This window comes from Choloepus didactylus, chromosome 17, assembly GCF_015220235.1.
Source record: "Choloepus didactylus isolate mChoDid1 chromosome 17, mChoDid1.pri, whole genome shotgun sequence".
Taxonomy (NCBI): Eukaryota; Metazoa; Chordata; class Mammalia; order Pilosa; family Megalonychidae; genus Choloepus; species Choloepus didactylus.
This window is the reverse complement of record NC_051323.1, coordinates 49,273,692-49,293,261: the sequence shown is the minus strand read 5'-3', so window position 1 is coordinate 49,293,261 and position 19,570 is coordinate 49,273,692. Positions and strand designations below refer to the sequence as shown.

General features: G+C 41.3%; 1 long non-coding RNA gene across 1 annotated transcript; it reads right to left on the bottom strand.

The window, feature by feature from the left end:
• Window positions 1–3,408: 3,408 nt before the first annotated feature.
• Window positions 3,409–18,412, bottom strand: LOC119512456. Its single transcript, XR_005212384.1, has 3 exons — window positions 18,293–18,412; window positions 16,153–16,296; window positions 3,409–4,032 (listed from the first exon to the last, which is right to left on the bottom strand). It is a non-coding gene; the product is annotated as an uncharacterized LOC119512456 (long non-coding RNA).
• Between the last annotated feature and the right edge of the window lie 1,158 nt (window positions 18,413–19,570).

Below are 19,570 nucleotides of genomic sequence, written 5' to 3'. Positions count from 1 at the left end.
GTTGATAGTGAAAGGATGGAAAAAATATTTCATACAAGCTACAGCCAAAAGAAAGCAGGAGTAGCAATATTAATCTCAGATAAAATTTAAGACTTTAAATGCAAGGATGTTATGAGAGACAAAGAAGGCCACCGCATACTAATAAAAGGGGTAATTCAACAAGAAGAAATAACAATCATAAATGTTTATGCACCCAATCAAGGTGCCACAAAATACATGAGACAAACACTGGCAAAACTAAAGGAAGCAATGGATATTACCACAATAATTGTGGGAGACTTCAACACATCACTCTCTCCTATAGATAGATCAAGCAGACAGAAGACCAATAAGGAAACGAAAACCTAAACAATCAGATAAATGAATTTGATTTAACAGACATATATAGAACATTACAACCCAAATCACCAGGATACACATTCTTCTCTAGTGATCATGGAACTTTCTCCAGAAGAGACCATATGCTGGGACATAAAACAAGCCTCAATAAATTTAAAAAATTTGAAATTATTCAAAGCACATTCTCTGACTACAATGGAATACAATTAGAAGTCAATAACCATCTGAGGCTTAGAAAATTCACAAACACCTGGAGGTTAAACAACAGACTCCTGAAATAAATGGTTTATAATGTAGAATGTAGGGGAACTAGTGATAGAGAGCAATTAATGAAGGGGGAACGATAACCCAATAAGAACAGATAAGCTATCGTGGGTAAATTTAACATTCTGGGAATGCCCAGGAATGACTATGGTTTGTTAATTTCTAATGGGTATGGTAGGAACAAGTTCACAGAAATGTTGCTATATTAGGTTATTTTTTGGGGTAGAGTGGGAACATATTGGACTCCCTTGTTATGGTTTGTTTGAAATGTTTTTTTAATTGTATGTTTTTTAAAAAATTTTTTATATAGTTGATTTTAAATAAAAAGTGTTAATTAAAAAAATGAAAAAAATATGCAGAGCCCCTTGAGGAGCTGGTGGAGAATGTGGGGGTGTTGGGCTCCCCCACCTCGATGGTTGCTGATGCACTCACAGACATAGGGGACTGGTGGTTTGATGGGTTGAGCCCTCTACCACAGGACTTGCCCTTGGGAAGATGGTTGCTGCAAAGGAGAGGCTAGGCCTCCCTATAATTGTGCCTAAGAGCCTCCTCCTGAATGCCTCTTTGTTGCTCAGATGTGGCCCTCTCTCTCTAGCTAAGCCAACTTGGCAGGTGAAATCACTGCCCTCCTCCCTATGTGGGATCTGACACCCATAGGAGTGAATCCCCTGGCAACATGGAATATGACTCCCAGGGAGGAATCTAGACCCAGCATCGTGGGATGGAGAACATCTTCTTGACCAAAAGGGGGATGTGAAAGGAAATGAAATAAGCTTCAGTGGCAGAGAGATTCCAAAAGGAGCTGAGAGGTCACTCTGGTGGGCACTCTTACGCACACTTTAGACAACCCTTTTTAGGTTCTAATGAATTGGAATAGCTACAGTAAATACCTGAAACTATCCAACTACAACCCAGAATCCATGAATCTTGAAGATGATTGTATAAAAATGTGGCTTATGAGGGGTGACAATGTGATTGGGAAAGCTATATGGACCACACTCCCCTTGGTCTCGTTTATGGATGGATGTTAGAAAAATGGGGGAAGGAAAACAAAAAAGGCACCCAGTGTTCCTTTTTTACTTTAATTGTTCTTTTTCACTTTAATTTTTATTCTTATTATTTTTGTGTGTGTGTGGTAATGAAAATGTCAAAAATTAATTTTGGTGATGAATGCACAACTATATAATGGTACTGTAAACAATTGAATGTATGCTTTGTTTTGTATGACTGCATGGTATGTGACTATATCTCAATAAATATGAATTAAAAAAAATAAAGAAGCACCACAGACAGAAAGGAAAAGACAGGACTGAGAGGTTTGGAAAACAAGTTTGGGTGATGGTAGCACAGCAATGTTAAGTACACTGAACAAAGATGACTGTGAGTATGGTTGAAAGAGGAAGGTTTAGAAGTATGTGGGACACCAGAAGGGAAGAGGAAAGATAAAGCCTGGGACTCTATAACTCAGTGAAACCTAGGGTGCTCAACGATTGTGATAAAAGGTACAAATATGTTTTTACATAGGGTAGAACAAATGAATATCAACATTGCAAGGTGTTAAAATAGGGTGGGATTGGGGGAAAATACAATCAATGCAAACTAGAGACTATAAAAAAACATTATTTCTCATCTATTCTGTTATCTACTTCTGGAATTCTTTTTGATGAATGTTGGAATTTATTTTTTGGTCTTCATGTCATTCAACTTTTTAAACATTTTTCCCACCCCCTTTTGTTCTGCATTCTGGGAATATACTACCTAATCTTCCATCTGACTGTTTTTCTCTTTAGCTGATATATTCTACTATTCAGTCTATCTCCTGAGTTCCTAATGTCAATGGTTTCCTATTTTTATTTACAGAGCCTCTAGTTGGTTCTGTTTCACAGATGGCTTTGTTTCATGGATGTGATACTGCTTATTTCTTCAAGGAAATTATCTGTTTTGAAGTGTGAAGTCTATATTAGTGAAGGTAACCCTAGGTGCTGTAATGGGGGAAAAACCCACAAAAACAAAAAACAACCCAAATGCAGTGGTTTGACACAATGGAAGTTTGCTTCTCATTCATCTAAAGTCCAGTGGGGCAGTAGCAGTGCTCCACATAGCCATGTGGGGACCTGATGTGACAGAAGGCAACAGAGAATCTTGTCTCCTTCCTCCTGCAGCTTCCAGCTGGCAGAAAGCAGAAAAGAGAGAGTGGTGGTACTTATGGGCCAGGCCTGGAAAGAAGTAGGGTGCTGCACTTCTGCTCACATTCCATTGATCTCACCTAACTTCAAGGGTGTCTGGGAAAGGTCTACCTATGTTCCCAGGAGGAAAGCAAAACAGGTTTGGTGAGCAAGTTGCCAGATTTGCCACATAGTCCTGTTCTCGTTGTTCTATTAATCCCCGACTACCCCCCAGTTATGTCTTTCATTTCTTATCTCTCTCTTTCTCAAAAGTTAAAAAGTTAATGACACTGGTGAGAAGTCATCTTTATGGTTGACATTCTCTGTTAGACTGTTTGCTGCCACTATTTGCACAGCCCACTTAGAGAAAGAGGCAAGAGCTGCACACTGTGCTGTTTTCAGAGGGAGTGCGATAGGCAACATCTGCCACCAAGTAGGGCATCTCAGCAGCTGCCTTCTGGGCTTGGTCATTCCCAGTTTCTCCTGCGCGATCCCGGCCACCCCAGGTATTCTTCTGTCTCTCTGATCTGCATTCATTGCTTCCTCCCACCTAGAAATAGACAACCCATCACAGTTGCCTGGACCATGACTGTTTGGGGGCCACCTGGACCATGACTGTTTGGGGGCCACCCTGCTGCCTGCTCCTGCTTCAGTGCTCCAACTAATCACACTAGGAGCTGTTCTTGGGGCCCCTTCCACAGCCTCATCCTCCTTGGGTGTGAAACACCCTCACTCTGCTCCCATCATCCTTGGAGGGCCTCTCCTCTTGGCTCCCTTGGGCATTCTGGGCAGAGGTTTCCTTCTTTAATCCAATCTTGCAGTTTCAGTTCCTCAGATTCCTTGCAATTCTAGGTCCATCGAGATTTCTCCTTCTCGAGTTCTAGTATATCTCTGTATTTATTTTTATGCCTTTCATTTGTTGGATTTGGTGCAGGAGGGAGAGATTGCTCAGGCTGCCATCTTGAAAGCAGAAGTCTGCACCTTTGGTTTTATTTCTCCTCTCATTCTAACTTCTTCTCTTTCTCATTACTTTTTTTGCTCTCTTCTCCTGTCCTCAGTAACAAACACAATGTGACCTTTGTTAAAGAGAGCCCAAGCCAATTATTACTGTCATTAGCCGAGAAGCTGGGAAGGCTAATGTTAGAGCTCTGAGGTGGGAAGCACTGGTTAAATTCTGATTAGTTGATTGTCTTTTCTCACTGCCTCAGTTGTTCTGTTTGTGCAATGCAGTGCCACATCTTTTTCCCAGGAGAAGTGAAAATGCCTGAAACAGAAGAGGGAAGGCTGAGCTGCTGGGGTGAAATTCCTGGTCAGAAGATTTCAGCCTTCATTGCCCCCAGCTTTCTCCCTTCCTGTGTTGCCCCTTCTCTCTCTTCTCCAACTATACTCACTCTGTCTGGGAGCCTAAAGCTAAAGTTGGGCCCCAACTATACCTGGCAATTAGGGGCCCTAAAATTCCACCCAGTGGTCTTGGGCCAGGTGTAGACAGATAGATCTCTGTTCCCTTAGTCCAGAGGCTGCCAGAAATAACCACCCATCTGCCTCCGGGACCACCAGTACTGGTGACTTCAGCACTCTTTTTGTTATTGCTTCACTGAGGTATAATTTACATACACAAAAATCACATTTTAATTGTAAAATTCAATGATTTTTTCGTATATTTGTAGAGTTGTGCAACCATAATCACAATCTAATTTTAGAACATTTCCCTCACCCCCCAAAGAAACCCCATGCCCACTTAGAGTCACTCCTCATTCCCACCCCCCGTTCCTAGGCAACCACTGATCTACTACTTTCTGTCTCTATAGATTTGCTTCTTCTGGACATTTCATATAAATGGAATCATTCAATATGTATTTGCATCTGGCTTCTTTCACTGAGCGTGTTTTAGAAGTTCATCCATGTTGTTAAGGTAACACCTACCAGAACTTCATTCCTTGTTACTGCTGAATAGTATTCCAGTTACTACATTTTATTTATCCATTCACCAGCTGATGTACATTTGGGTTGTTTCCACTTTTTGATCATTGTGGATAATGCTGCTAAAGTCTTTGGGTGGACATATGTTTTCATTTCTCCTGGGTACATACCTAAGTGCAATTTCTGGGTCCTATGGTAACTTGATGTTTTAACATTTTGAAAGCTGCCAAACTGATTTTGAAAATAGCACCATTTTACATATCCCTAGCAGAGTGTGAGAGTTCCACTTTCTATGTACCCTCGCCAACATTTGTTATTGTCTGTCTTATGGGGTCGCAGCACTCTTACACTTTCAATCCTACACTCACTTCTGGGAATTCAAAGGAAACTGTTGAGAAACTGTTGCCATTGGACTTGCTAACTTAGCAGTCCCCTCTTCAACCAATCAGCAAGGCACAAATTCTCCCTGGGACCAGAATGTGGCATGAAATCTGAGGACCATCACTACAACTACAGTAACAATAACGCTGTCTCTGGTCACCACTTATTGAGCGATAACTACATGGCAGACCCTGTGCTAAGCACCATACATTCTCTCATTTAATCTCCATTTACAGATTAGAGAACTGAAACTGAAAGCTCAGAGTATTAACTAGCTTCCCCAGAGTTGCACCACTGGTCGGTAGAAACACCAAGATATAAAGGAACCTGTGCCCATCTGGCCCCAAGGCCTGCACTTTTCCCACTGTGTACTTCTTAAAGAACTCTGCTGCATGGCTGATGCCAATGGGTTTGCGGTGTATGGAGATCCTAGGCGGGCTGGACATTTGGTTCTAAAGTTAATAAGGTGAAAGTTGCATCTATTCAAAATCAAATTAGCAAATTCTTTACATCACCCATAAAGCTGAGCATGCAGTAAGTCTTAGACATTAAAGCTTGGGAACCACAGAGCTAGAACCACCAAAGGAAGTAACAAAAGGAAAATCTATATGTCAGATGCTTGGACATTTGGTTTATTCCACGCTTAAGATATCTCCCACATTTCCAGGTGAGTAGAGGAGGAGTGAGTTATTCTAAAAATCTTCCTGTTTGCTTGCAGGGTTGCTTGATTCTGCATCCTATTAAGCCCTTTGTGCCAGTTATTATTTCTCTCCACTCCAAGTTTACTTCCTATTCGCTGCTTTACGATTCTGGGGCCGCAACTCTGCAACCACACTCTGGTTTGGCAGCTGGTTCTACAACTAAAGGAGGTAATAGAGGGGGACTTGCTCCTTCCTGATTGCTTCCTGTCTGCCAGTGGTTCCTGGGCTTGTCACCCCAGTTCCTTCCCCCAGCAGTTTCTAAATCCAATTTGCAGTTTTCCAACACTTGCAGAATCACCTTTAAATACCCCATCAGAAATACAAGTGCCAGATGCTGGTGCCCCCTTGTCAGAGGTCTGAGTGTCAATTCTGCAGAGCCCTTGCACCAAGTTCTAAATTTTAGTAACAGCCTCTTCTCTTTGTTCCCTCAGCCCTAGGAGTGGTAGCTGCTTTCTGCAGTTGCTCCTTCTGTGACACGGCAGAATTTTCACCTGCACTGTGGTCATCGTCAGCTCTTCAGGGCTCTCTCCAAATAGAGCAGGATGTTTATGTCTCCCTGTCATTTCACGGGGAAGAAAGTCCCTCGGAGAGACTTGCTCAGGCCAGTCTGCTAAGAGCTTCCGGGTCAGTCTATACCTGTGCTACATTTCCATTTTCTCCAGCTCCAGGACCAATGTGCCTTCCCTCTCTCCTTCCCGTCCTCCCCCCTCCCCCCAGCACCCCATGGCATGTCCCTCATTCTTCTGGCAGGGACTGCACAAGCCTCAGATGGGAGTGGCCACGTGCGTTTCCTGTGAGTCCAGGGCACTGTGGGCAGTGGCCAAGCTTGGGATTTCTTATAGTCCCTTGTGACACACTTGTGTAGACAGTTGTAGCCCCAGTGTCCTGGAGGAATTCATACTTGTCACCTTCAGAAGAGAAGACTGAGAAATATCAGTGACCTGCCCAAAGTCATTCAGCCACTCCTATGACTTAATAAAAAATGACCAAACCAAACCAACCAACAAAAACCCCAGCAAGACAATGGGCAAGAAATTTGAACAAACATTTCACAGTATATAAATGACTAATAAGCACATCAAAAAAAACTGTTCAATGTTATTCATCATCAGTGATACACAAATCAAATCTACAATGGGGTACTATTATAGACCCACTAGAATGGCCAACATTAAAAAGACTGAGAATAGCACACATTAAAGAAAACTGATAACAGAAGGACGTAGAGCAATTGGAGCTCTCATATGTTGCTGGTTTGAGTATAAGATGGTGGAGCTACTTTGGAAAAATGTCTGGCAGTTTTTTAAAAACTAAACATAAACCAACCTTATCACCTAGCAATTCCACTCTTGTATTTACCCAAGAGAAATGAAAACAAAAAGAGTTGTACAAAACGCTCTTAGCATCTTTATTCATAATTGCTCCAAATAGGACATAGCTCAGATGTCCATCAACAGGAGAACGGCTAAGCCAGTTGTGATCCTGTGTGTAACGGGCCATTATTGAGGTCACTCATCCTGTTGTTGACCGAGCAGAGACATAAACACGGGCAGTTTGACTCCAGTTCCTTGTCTTTCCTCAGCCCCACAGAGTGAGTCAGAAAACCCGAGCTCTATGGTTTTGTCTGTTAAGACTCTTCCTTCTTCCTCTCAGAGGAGAGTCCCCATCACCATCTGTGCTGTCCTCTCTGAGAACCTGCCACACTGTATCTGGTTCCTTAGGTTGGGGCCAACCATTGCCGGGACTGACTGAGGAACCTCCCCCAGTTGCTCAGAAGGTGGGGGGCTGTGCATTCAGGTGCCCTGGCCTGCCTGCACCCTAGTTCTATCTGGTCTTTCCCATATTTCAATGCAGAGTCTCCGTGATCCCTGAGCAGTGCCTCTATAGGACAACTCCTGAGAGGCGCAGTACTTAATGTCAGACGCTCTTGCTGTCCTCCTTTCTCCGGAAGGCAAATTGAGCAATCTATTCTGTATGGTGTTAAGGGCATGGACACTTTTTATTTTTTAAATAGTGGAAGCAACATTTATATATATATACACATATATATATATCACATAAAATTTCCTATCTCAACCCCTCCCAAGCATACAGTTCAGTGGGGTTAATCATATTCACCACCATCCATGACTGAAACTTTCCCATCACACCAAACAGAAACCCTATACCCGTTAGGTAGTAGCTCCCCCATTCTCCCTCCCTCCACCCTGGGCAACCTGCACTGTACATTCTGTCTTTATGAATTTGTATATCTCTTTATTTCATGTAAGTAGAATCGGACAGTATCTGTCCTTTTGTATCTGGCTTATTTCACTCAACGTGATGTTGTCAAGGTTCATCCATGTTGTAGCAAGTACCAGCACTCCGTAATTTTATTACAGCTGTGCACACCAGTGAATAAATATCTGTTTGGGTAAGGGCATGGACTCTTAAGTCACGTAATTTGTAAATCTGTATTTGAATCCCAGCTCTGCTATGCATCTGAGTAAACTATATAACCTCACCGAGTCTCAGTTTCCTCATCTGTAAAAGGAAATAATAGTGCTATTTCCTTCATAGGGTTATTGTGAGGACTAGATTAGTTAATAAAGTGTAAAGTTCTTAGAGCAGCGCCTATCACACGGCAGGCACTATGTAAGTATTTGTTATTTTTACCCACCTGCTACCATGTTATCCATATTCTTTGAAGGATTTTGTTATCAAATGATAAGTGAACAAAAATAACAAATGCATCCTGTATCAGCCAGGATCCAGTCAGGAGACAGAAACCACTGCTAACTATTAAATGGGGATTGGCTACCAAGAGGAGTAAAAGGACCCTAAAGAATCCAGGAATAAGAGATGAAGGGAGCAGCCACTACCTCTAGGACTGACATAGAGAACGCAAGGAAGAAGTGAATTTGGAAGAGGACTCCGCCCCTCCGCTCCCCTCCCCTCCCCTGCTGAGGCTGAGGTCAGGAACTCATTGGTGAGGTTGTGGCTGTGGCCTGCTGGGCAGTTTGCTGAGGTGCTGCCGGCTGGGGCTGGCCAGCGGGAAACTCTGCTGTAGTGCTGGCAAAAGCTCCCCGGGAAGCCACCCACGGGCAGCTGTGCTGTAGGAGCCAGAAGAGAAGTCCTGGAACCACCAAGAGAAGCCCCTTCAGTGTCCCTCTAGCACCTTCTACTGACAAGGCCTCACACTGGCACCTGACAACAGAGAAATGCTTCAGGGCTCTGCTCATAGAGCAATGCTGGGTGTATTTGGAGCAGAGAAGTGATAAATTGATAACTGGCACATATTCTATGTTCTCTTAATTGAAAAAAAATTTAACAGGGAATTATCCCCATTCATGTTATATGTATTTATAGAAGTACAAAAGAGAGCTATGATTAGGATGGGACCATATGTTCCAGATTGTCTAGGACAGTTTCAATTCAAGCCTGTTGATTCAATATTATTTATAGTGCCCTCCTTTCAAATAAATGTCCCTATGTAGAGCATAAGTAATGGCCACACAACCTATTGATGTATTGTTTTACTTTCTTGGTCTGCTCAAGTAAATACCAATGCAATGGTTCCGCTTAAACAGTGGGAATTCATTTGCTCATGGTTTTGAGGTTAAAACAAAGTCCACATCAAGGCATCATCAATGTGATGCTTTCTCCCCGAAAACTGTGGTGTTCTAGGGCTGGCTGCTGGGATCCTGGGGTTCCTTAGTTTGGCACATGGGAAGGCACATGGTGGTGTCTCCTGGTCTCTCACTTCTCTTTGGGTTCAGCTTGTTGCCTCCTGTGGCTTTCTCTCTCTCTCTCTCTCTCTGAATTTCATACTGCTTATAAAGGACTCCAATAATAGGATTAAGATCCATCCTGACTGAGGAGGGCTACACCTTAATTGAAGCAACTTCTTCAAAGGGTCCTTCTTACAAAGGGCTCACACCCATGGGAATGGGTTAAATTTAAGAACATGTTTTTCAGGGTACATACAACTTCAAACCACCATGTGTACCAACTTCTATCAAACTAACCTTCCTGTTAGATCCCAGAAGAAGAAACTAACATGTAGAAGGAGTTTCTAACCCAGGGGCCCCGCAGCTTCTCGCACAGAAAACAGGTGCCCTATATACTAAAGAATGAAGGCTGTTCAAAGCTGTTCAAGGCTGTTCCAGCCACAGTGGTGCCTCAAAGGCAGGTAAGGCAAGGTCAGATATATCCATAAGACGAACAACCAAAAAGGCCTGCTCTCCCCAGTTAGATAATGCAGCTGCTTTCCTAAAAAGAATATTGTCTCAGAATTCTACCAACCAATCAGCCCAAAACTAGATAGGCACTTACCCAATTGAGGCACAGAATATCACAACAGACACCCTACCCAATGTGGGTTCCTTTTTTCATTAAAAAATGCTGCTCTCAGATAAAGAGTGGGAGCCATTATCTTTTTCTTCTTTTCTGCTGGCTCCCACTTGCTTTCTTTCTCTAATAAATCTTAAACTTTATACTTGAACTTTGACTCGCTGCATTATGTGGGTTCTTGAACGGCTCCGAACCTGACTTATGGTGCCGAAACCCGGGATGGAGGTTCGACTGAGGTTTAAGTTTCCTGGCCCCTCAGGGCAATGGGGCAGACTTCCAGTCGACTCTGTTCCCCGAACTACAGCCATTCAGGTTTCCATGCATTCAGCGGCTTGAGTCCATCAACTCAGACCACCTTGATGCGATGCCGGCTCACCCACACAGCTCTCAAATATCTACAACTAATTCGGCTCTAGGTAGGTAAGTGATGTCTTTCTGCCCAGATCCCCCCTCGAGAGTTTTGTTCGGTGTCCTGTGGACACCCTGGCCCACCTCTGTGTGGCGCCTCGGCTTGCTTTAACGCAGCGCCCGGCTTCATAAGCCTAGGAAAACCTGAGTACTCAGTCAAAACTCTCCGACACTCCGTGAGTGTCTTTCCCTATTGCAGCAGTCAAAGTAACCCGGGGGACACCTTGGGCGAAAGACTGCATGCATTTCCTGACCCTCAATGACAAACTGGGGATGCCTGCTTTGTTGTTGCAGCGGTCGTGTGGATCTGGGCCGTTAGTCTCACTTGAGCAACGTTTTGGGTGGCCTCTGTAAGCCTCTAAGGGAGTGGGGGGACTGTGGGGGTCTCATGGGGGATCTCCGTAAGCCTCTGATGAGCAAAATTCCCTACAGTGAAACTGTAAGCCTCTAAAGGAGCAGGGGGGCCGTGAGTCTCCCATGGGCGATCTCTGTAAGCCTCTGATGAGCATAGCCCCAATTCGTGTCAGCCTCATTCAGGGAGACCGTGAGCCTCTAAAGGAGCGGGGGAACTGTGGGGGTCTCATGAGTGATCTCTGTAAGCCTTTGATGAGCAAAGTTCCCTACAGGGAGAACGTAAGCCTCTAAAGGAGCAGGAAACCGTGAGTCTCCCACGGGCGATCTCCGTAAGCCTCTGACGAGCAGAGTTCCCTAACAAACCTCAAGCCTCTCAAATTTCTTAAATAATCATGGGTAATAACTTTTCAGTAGCTCCAAAACTGAATTTCCTCCTAAATCTACCCCCTCAGATGTTTAAACTTCAATTAAAAGGGGAAGTAGAACCGAAACAATTTGGCCACAGTATCCTTTAGAACAACAAAAACAGCCAGAAAGTGGCACTTTCAATTGGCAAATTCTCGCTGAACTTAATAATTTTATTCGGCACAACAACAAGTGGTCTGTAGCTTCTAATCTTAAACTGTTCTGTCCTGGCTATCTTTATGCCACTCTGTTGCCTCCTACCAAATCCTCCTCCTTCACAAAAAAAGCCTTCTAAGTCTTCCGCTTTCCTTTCTACAAAAGTTAACCCTAAAAAGCCTTTAAATAGCTTTGGCTTCTTAAACCTTGCAAACCATCCCCCTCGTAACTATGCTCCCCCTCCCAATTCCTCTCCAACTCCTTCCACCCCCTTCCCTCACCCTTAACCCCTTCCGTTCCCCTCCCCTCATCCTTAACCCCTTCCCCTCCCTTCTCAGCCCGTCGCCGACCCCTCCTCACCTCACCCTGCCCGCGCGCAGTCTGCTCGCTGTCCGCGCACCTCTCCCGCCATCTCCCACTCCAGCCCTCCTCTCCCTGGCAGGGGGGTGCAACGCAAGCCTGGAGCGTGTGCCTGGTGCAACCAGAAGATAGATGAATAACTCCTCAAGTTACTGTCTCCTGCTGTTTACTATCAACCCAGCCACTCTCTTCCTGCTCCTTCTATCCTACTTTTCATAATAGTAATTGTATATTTTAAAATGTTTGCTTAAAAATAATTTCAAAATTCATTTTAATAACTTTTAAAATGAAATATATATACAAATGTGTGTTTTTATTTAGAAAAAAAAAGTTTCCTTAAATTATTGAGGTGTTCTTAATAAAAGGTTGTAAAAGTGTTTTTCTAAGTAATCAGTATAGGATGCAAAAAGTCTCTTTTATCAAAATAACTTCTTGCACTTTATGTTAACATTATTACGTCCTTGACTCTTTATTTAAATTCTTGTATTAAGCACTCTTTACTTTTAAATTGTTGTCTGTTCCTACACTCTTATTTAAATGGGAGGTTACTTAATGAAACCCAAACTGGCTAAACAATGATCTGATAAGGCTCAGGCCTTTTCTGATAAAAACCATAGGTTTAAAGTGTAACAAACAAACCTGTAACAGTAACACAAAGTCCCTTTAACAGCCTTGTTTAGCCAATAAATAAAACTATATTTACTCATTTTATATTAAATATAACTTTGTAAATGTATAAAAATATTATTTGTTCTCTAAGCTATCCATTCCTCAAATAAATATATCCATCAATTACTTAGTAATCACTGTAATAAACCTGGAATATATAAAGAAAACAAAATACTTTCATAAATTTATTGCACTCCATGGTAACTTTATCATGTCCTTTAAAAATATTGTCTTCTCACTTTTAAAAGAGCTATGTCTTTTCCTTTCCCATTTTGGCTTAAAAATCAGCCATAGTTTTCACAACACCTGTGTTCTAGCAGCAAACCCATTGTACTTTCTCAAGGATAAACCTTAAAAAGTATCTTTTTATTCCCAACAGTTACAAAGAATTTGTTCTTTCACTTTGGGAAAAAATATAAATAAACTACTAAAAATGATTAAATTCATATAATATGTTATAAGTTGCACAAGAAATGTTTAGACAATGTTATAAGAATTAAAAACTTCTAAACTTCTAGTTACTGATGTGCATAACATCAAACAACAATATAGTAATGATAATTTCAGTTATTTTTTAAGTGTTATCTGTTACAAAAACAGCCAAATGTCCTTATAAATTACATTATTTTACTCTAATGCTTCTTTAAAAGTGCTTGCAGTTAGTACAAGTCAAATCTTCATCCTCAACTACAACAAAAAAACTTTTTAAAAAGAAGCAAGGCAAGTACGTAAATTATGTTCTACACATTATCTAACATAACCCTAGTAAAATGTAAAAAAAAAAAAAAAAAATTAAACCTGTTTTAATTAAAGTGCTTGCATGTTTAAACCAAGCCCCTAGTGCTATGCCTGCATGCTCCCTCCCCATCAGAGTTATTGGTAAGACCCATTTCTGTGGTCCCTAAAGCTATAAGGGTGCCAACCACATCACATGGATGTGCTCTAGAAGTAAATGGACACATGCTGTTACTGCAAACACCTTTTACCACAGACACCTTTGCCTCCGCCTACCAGAAAAGACTCAATCACTTTAGCTTTTCAGTGAACACTGCCTCCAGACTGGCTCTGCTGCATAGCGTCAGAGGGCACGATAAAACAGCCCAGTGGAACCCTAAAGCCCACCGTCCTGTTTCCCAGACAACCAACGATGCTGCGCTACAACAACTGTACAAAGAAGATACCTCCTGGAGCTGTAATTGCCCGTGTGATGTGGTTGACACCTGAAAACAATTAATAATTAACACTAAAGCCTGCTTCTATGAGGGGACAGCATGTATGGTACCATAAACTTAACACCCAATGCAGCTCAGGAAAAAACTTAAGCATTCATTAGCATTAAGTGCTATACATATATACCAAATAAATATAATAATGTCTCTTCAATATTAAATCATATGCAAAATAATAATGTTAAAATTACAATAAACTAAATTCATTTTCTAAATGGTTAATGAATTTACTATAAAATAGAAAATAGCCCTTCTTACCATAGTTTTTATTCTATTTGTCATTTGCTTATCTCATTATTGCCTATATTGTATCTGTGATTTTATGTCCAAACATCTTCCAAATTAATATAAAAAACTCTTCACCCTTGCTCAGCAAAAAGCAGTTACCAAAAAAAACCTCCGCCCACTTTCCCTTTTATAAGAGATGCTCACAAGATACCATTTCTTAAAAAGTCTCATAAAAAAGGAAAATTTAAAAGCTAAATAAATAGAAAATATTCAATATAATTCTTTAGCTAAAAAATGGTTAATATAGTCCTCAATAACCAATAGAGAAAAAGAAAAAACTGTTTATTAAAATTACTTCACTCAAGCAGCTTTATTATTCTAACAAGTTATTCTGACCATAAAAGGCCCTTGTTAACATAAATTGCTGTTGCTCTAATCTCAACAACAAAAACTTATTCTCTACTCCCAAAAACTTTCCCAGAATTGCCAGTAGTAAAATATGAGGGATGTAACCGTATAGTCTCATAATCAAGACCTTAAAAAGCAAGCCTAAATAAGAAAAAACCTAAAAATAACAAGAAAATGCTAACCAAACAGCTTTCTCTCTTCTACCTAGTTAAAAAACTTTCTATCAAACTTTCTTTCATTCTTCTCCATGCCTCTATGAGCTATTTTACTCCCCCTTATTGGGCCATTAATTATCCTTATATTAACTTTTCTTTTTGCTCCTTGCCTCTTACAATGTCTAATTAAATTTATCAATAGGTCAATAGCAGCCATGACTTACCAGCGAAATTCCGAAAACATGCTCCTGCTACAACACAAATGTGAAGGTCAGCTCCTGCCTCAAGAAGAGCCTCGCTACCAGCCAGTTCCAGCAAAAGATATCCAGACATCAATTTAATACTGCTAAAGCTTAGTTCAAGGCAACTACCCCCAACTACAACCCTGCCCAGCCAGAAGCAGTCAAAGAGAAAAACGATACCCCAGCCCCCTGCAAAAAAGTTGACTTGAGCTAAGTTAAAACCTTAACCCTAATACAGCCCAGACTTTTGCCAATTTTTTTAAAAGCAAAAAGCAGGAAAGTTAGATCCCAGAAGAAGAAACTAACATGTAGAAGGAGTTTCTAACCCAGGGGCCCCGCAGCTTCTCTCACAGAAAACAGGTGCCCCATAAACTAAAGAATGAAGGTTGTTCAAAGCTGTTCAAGGCCATCCCAGTGGCCCCTCAAAGATGGGTAAGGCAAGGACAGATATGCCCATAAAATAAACAACCGAAAAGGCCTGCTCTCCCCAGTTAGATAATGCAGCTGCTTTCCTAAAAAGGATATTGTCTCAGAATTCTACCAACCGATCAGCCCAAAACTAGATAGGCACTTACCCAGTCAAGGCACAGAACATCACAGCAAACACCCTACCCAACATGGGTTCCTTTTTTCATTAAAAAATGCTGCTCTCAGATAGAGAGTGGGAGCCATTATCTTTTTCTTCTTTTCTGCAGGCTCCCACTTGCTTTCTTTCTCTAGTAAATCTTAAACTTTATACTTAAACTTTGACTTGCTGCGTTGTGTGGATTCTTGAATGGCTCCGAACCTGACCAAGAGTAGCTAGAAATTCTGTAAATACACACAACACACACACATACACACACACACACACACACACACACACACACACTTCTGTTTGGAGGCAACAAAGAGCTACCAAGGCAGTCTAGGAGTTGAGGGGCCAGGACTGCAGGGAGAAGAGAAATGCATTGAGGTGTGACACCCTGAGCTGCTTTTCTTCCTGATGCATTTGCTGGTTTGTAAGTGGTTTCCAAGAGGCTGAAAATCTGAGCAAAAAGCAGTGGCTTGCAAGAGCCATATATAATAAAAATACGTACATCTGAGTCAGACTAAAAGAGCTCTTTTAGTAAGTATAAAAATTCTAAGCAATATGAAAGAATTGTATTGTAGTTACAATGGCAACATTTTTTCTTTCTTAACGGTACATAAAATAACAGTACATTTTACAATTTAGGACATCTTAGATTTGATGATACATGGTATATTTATTCACAGGTATGAGTGTTTCTATAGGAGAGAGTCCTAGAAGTGGAACTGCTAGATCAAGGATATATGCATTCAAAACTTTTGATGGATATTGTTAAACTGGCTTAACGGTGTCCATTTCCCCATACTCTCACCTCCACTGGATGTTATTAATCTTAACATTTTTTTTCTATCTGATAGGCTCTCACCTTTTCTTCATTTCAGGTTCATTTCAGAGAGCAGGGAGCTGTGCCTCTCCAAATTGTTATCATGCTCCACTCTTAATGTGTAATTGGTTCAAATCTGCATCACACTTCCCTGGAGTGCACCTTGGGATGCACATATCTTTCTACCTATAAGAGAAAATAAAGGGTCATTTCCTGATCTGGACAATTAGGACAGGGTGGGACCTGAGATACTGCTTGTGCTTGTTTGTATATTTGTATCCCCCAGAAAAAGCCATATTCTTTGATGCATTTTTGTGGGGGCAGATGTATTAGTGTGGATTGGGTTGGAACCTATTGGTTCAGTGTCCATGGAGATGTGACCCACCTAACTGTAGGTGATAACTCTGATTGGATAATTTCCATGGAGGTGTGGCCCCACCCATTCAGCATGGGCCTTGATTAGTTTACTGAAGCACTATATAAGCTCAGACAGAAGGAGCTCACAGCTAGCTGGAGCTGAGAGACATTTTGAAAATGGAAGCTGATGCAGACATTCTGGAGAATGCCATTTTGAAACGCAACCTGGAAGCAAGTAGATGCCAGCCATGTGCCTTCCCAGCTAACAGAGATTTTCTGGATGCCAATGGCCTTTCTCCAGAGAAGGTACCCTTTGTTGATGGACACTTTATGGCCTTAAGACTATAACTTTGTAACCAAATAAACCGCCTTTTACAAAAGCCAATCCATTTCTGGTGTTTTGCATTCCAGCAGCATTAACAAACTAGAACACTGCCCAACCCGGGGGGTTCTGAGAGGTATGTGAGATGATCCACACTGTTAAAGATGGCAATGGCATATTTAAAGAAATAATAATTAAAAATAACTCATTAGACATCTCCTGAATTAAAATGGAAGGACTTTGGGAGCCTTTGAATGCCCGTTGAGCAGTACATGCAGCAGTCTTTGAACACCAGATGTGTGTGTGTGTGTGTGTGTGTGTGTGTGTGTGCGCGCGCGCGCGCGCGACTAGCTGCTCAGGTGGTTCATTGCGTGGGTTTTGACTACTCCGTGGCAATATTTTTTAAATCATATACTGATTAATAGATACCCATAATGATCAGTGGGCTAAAATAAAAATATAAAAAGTTTGCTGAATTAAAGTACATGAGGACCATAAAATGATAAGTCTACAAATCTGAAGCCAGATTATCTTTATCACTAGACCCACAAACTGCATTCAGCTGATCAAAATGTTAATATGTCTCATTGTGATGTCTCTTGTAAGTCAGAAACCAGAGTCATAAAGAGAAAATACAGTGGCCATTACATCCAATTTGGCTTTTCATTATAAGGAATAAAGAGCAGCCATAACCCCTTCATGTTATTTGAATGGTGCATGAAAGTAACAAAAATAAACCAGTTATTTTTTAAAGTGCAAAATGTATAATTCCAAGCATTCAGTAGGAAAGCATTTTTGTCTATTTTTGATGCTACAATGAGTCATTAAATTTCATGCATTTTAATATACATTTGTCTTCAAACCAAAATATATGTTATTTTAAAGTTGTTAACAAAGCATCCTTTCTCTTACATAATTAATTTAAAGTAACTTAAAGATTTTGCATTTCTTGGTAAATGCGAAATGGTTGAGACTAGTCTTTTTATGTTATGGATATTATTCAAGATTGCTTTGAAATTATACATTGGTTTAAAATAAGTTTTATTATATTTAAAAATCACTTTTTTTTTTTACACATCACACATAACTTATTAAATTATTAAAATATTTCCAAGGGGAGAGGGAGAAAAGATGGCGGCATAGAGAAAAGTGGAAGACTGTTAGTCCCCCCTGGGAACAATTCATAAATGACCAAAAAACTAGTAAATAACCAGTAATAACTTTGGGGAGACAAACGTGACTGTCCACTCATCATCCACCAACCTGAATTGGGAGGAATGCCTGAGATCGCAGCATTAAATCTGTAAGTAAAACTGCAGACCCGTGCTAAGAGCCGAGAGCCGAGAGCCCCTCCCTCACAGAAGCCGCGCGGTGCTAGAGAACAGCACTCTCCAAACAAGCTAGTGTACTGCAGCCCAGCTCCATCTGGGATTTTAATGTTAACTGCTAAATACAGACAGTGAATCCTCAACAAGCAGACAGAGGCTTTTGGGGACAACTGACCTTGGGAGAGTTGGGGGACATATCTGTCTCAGGACGGGAAGTCCAGAGGCTGACGGGTGAACCTGGGAGTTTTCTGTCCCTTTTGCTCTCTGTAGAGAAAACAGCAGCTGCTTTCAGCCCACAGCGCTTTGCAGTAAAGACAGACTCAGCTATTTTAAAATCAAAATACTTTGATCAGCAGAGTCAGAGAAACAAAGAACTTCCTGGTAGGCAGTGACCTCTTTGGAGGGGGCATAGCTTCCCAAAGGAAAGGGAGGGGCCCAGCTTTACCCCCTGCCTTTCTGGAATCAGACCCCAAAGCCTGGGGGAGGAGAGCCACAGGCCACATCCCCTTACACAAGCGGCGACAGACTGCACCTGTCAAATAGAAAAGCACAGGTGTATTAATCCTCTAAGAAAAACCATCAGGGGAATCAGATACTGAATATTTCCTCCTTCTGTGACCTGAACCTGTTCTCGTCTGGGAAAACCTGATTGGGCTGGCCTAGAAGGTCAGATGCCTAGACAAAAGAAAACTACAACCTACACTAACAAAAATGAAGCTATGAGCCAGTCAAAGGAACAAACATACACTTCAACTGAGATACAAGAATTTAAACAACTAATGCTAAATCAATTCAAAAACTTTAGAGAATTTTTCACAGAAGAGATAGAGGCTGTAAAGAAAACACTGGGCATATATATGGCAGAAATTGAAAGTTCAAAAAAACAACTAGTAGAATCTATGGAAATGAAAGGCACAACACAAGAGATGAAAGACACAATGGAAACATACAACAGCAGATATCAAGAGGCAGAAGAAAACACTCAAGAACTGGAGAACAAAACACCTGAAAGCCTACCCGCAAAGGAGCAGATGGAGAAAAGAATGAAAAAATATGAGCAACGTCTCCGGGAACTTAAAGATGAAACAAAGTACAAGAATCTATGTATCATTGGTATCCCAGAAGGAGAAGAGAAGGGAAAAGGGGTAGAGGCAATAATAGAGGAAATAATCAATGAAAATTTCCCATCTCTTATGAAAGACATAAAATTACAGATCCAAGAAGCGCAGCGTACTCCAAACAGAATAGATCTGAATGGGCCTATGCCAAGACACTTAATAATCAGATTATCAAATGTCAAAGACAAAAAGAGAATCCTGAAAGCAGCAAGAGGAAAGCAATCCATCACATACAAAGGAAGCTTAATAAGACTATGTGCGGATCTCTCAGCAGAAACCATGGAGGCAAGAAGGAAGTGGTGTGATATATTTAAGACACTGAAAGAGAAGAACCT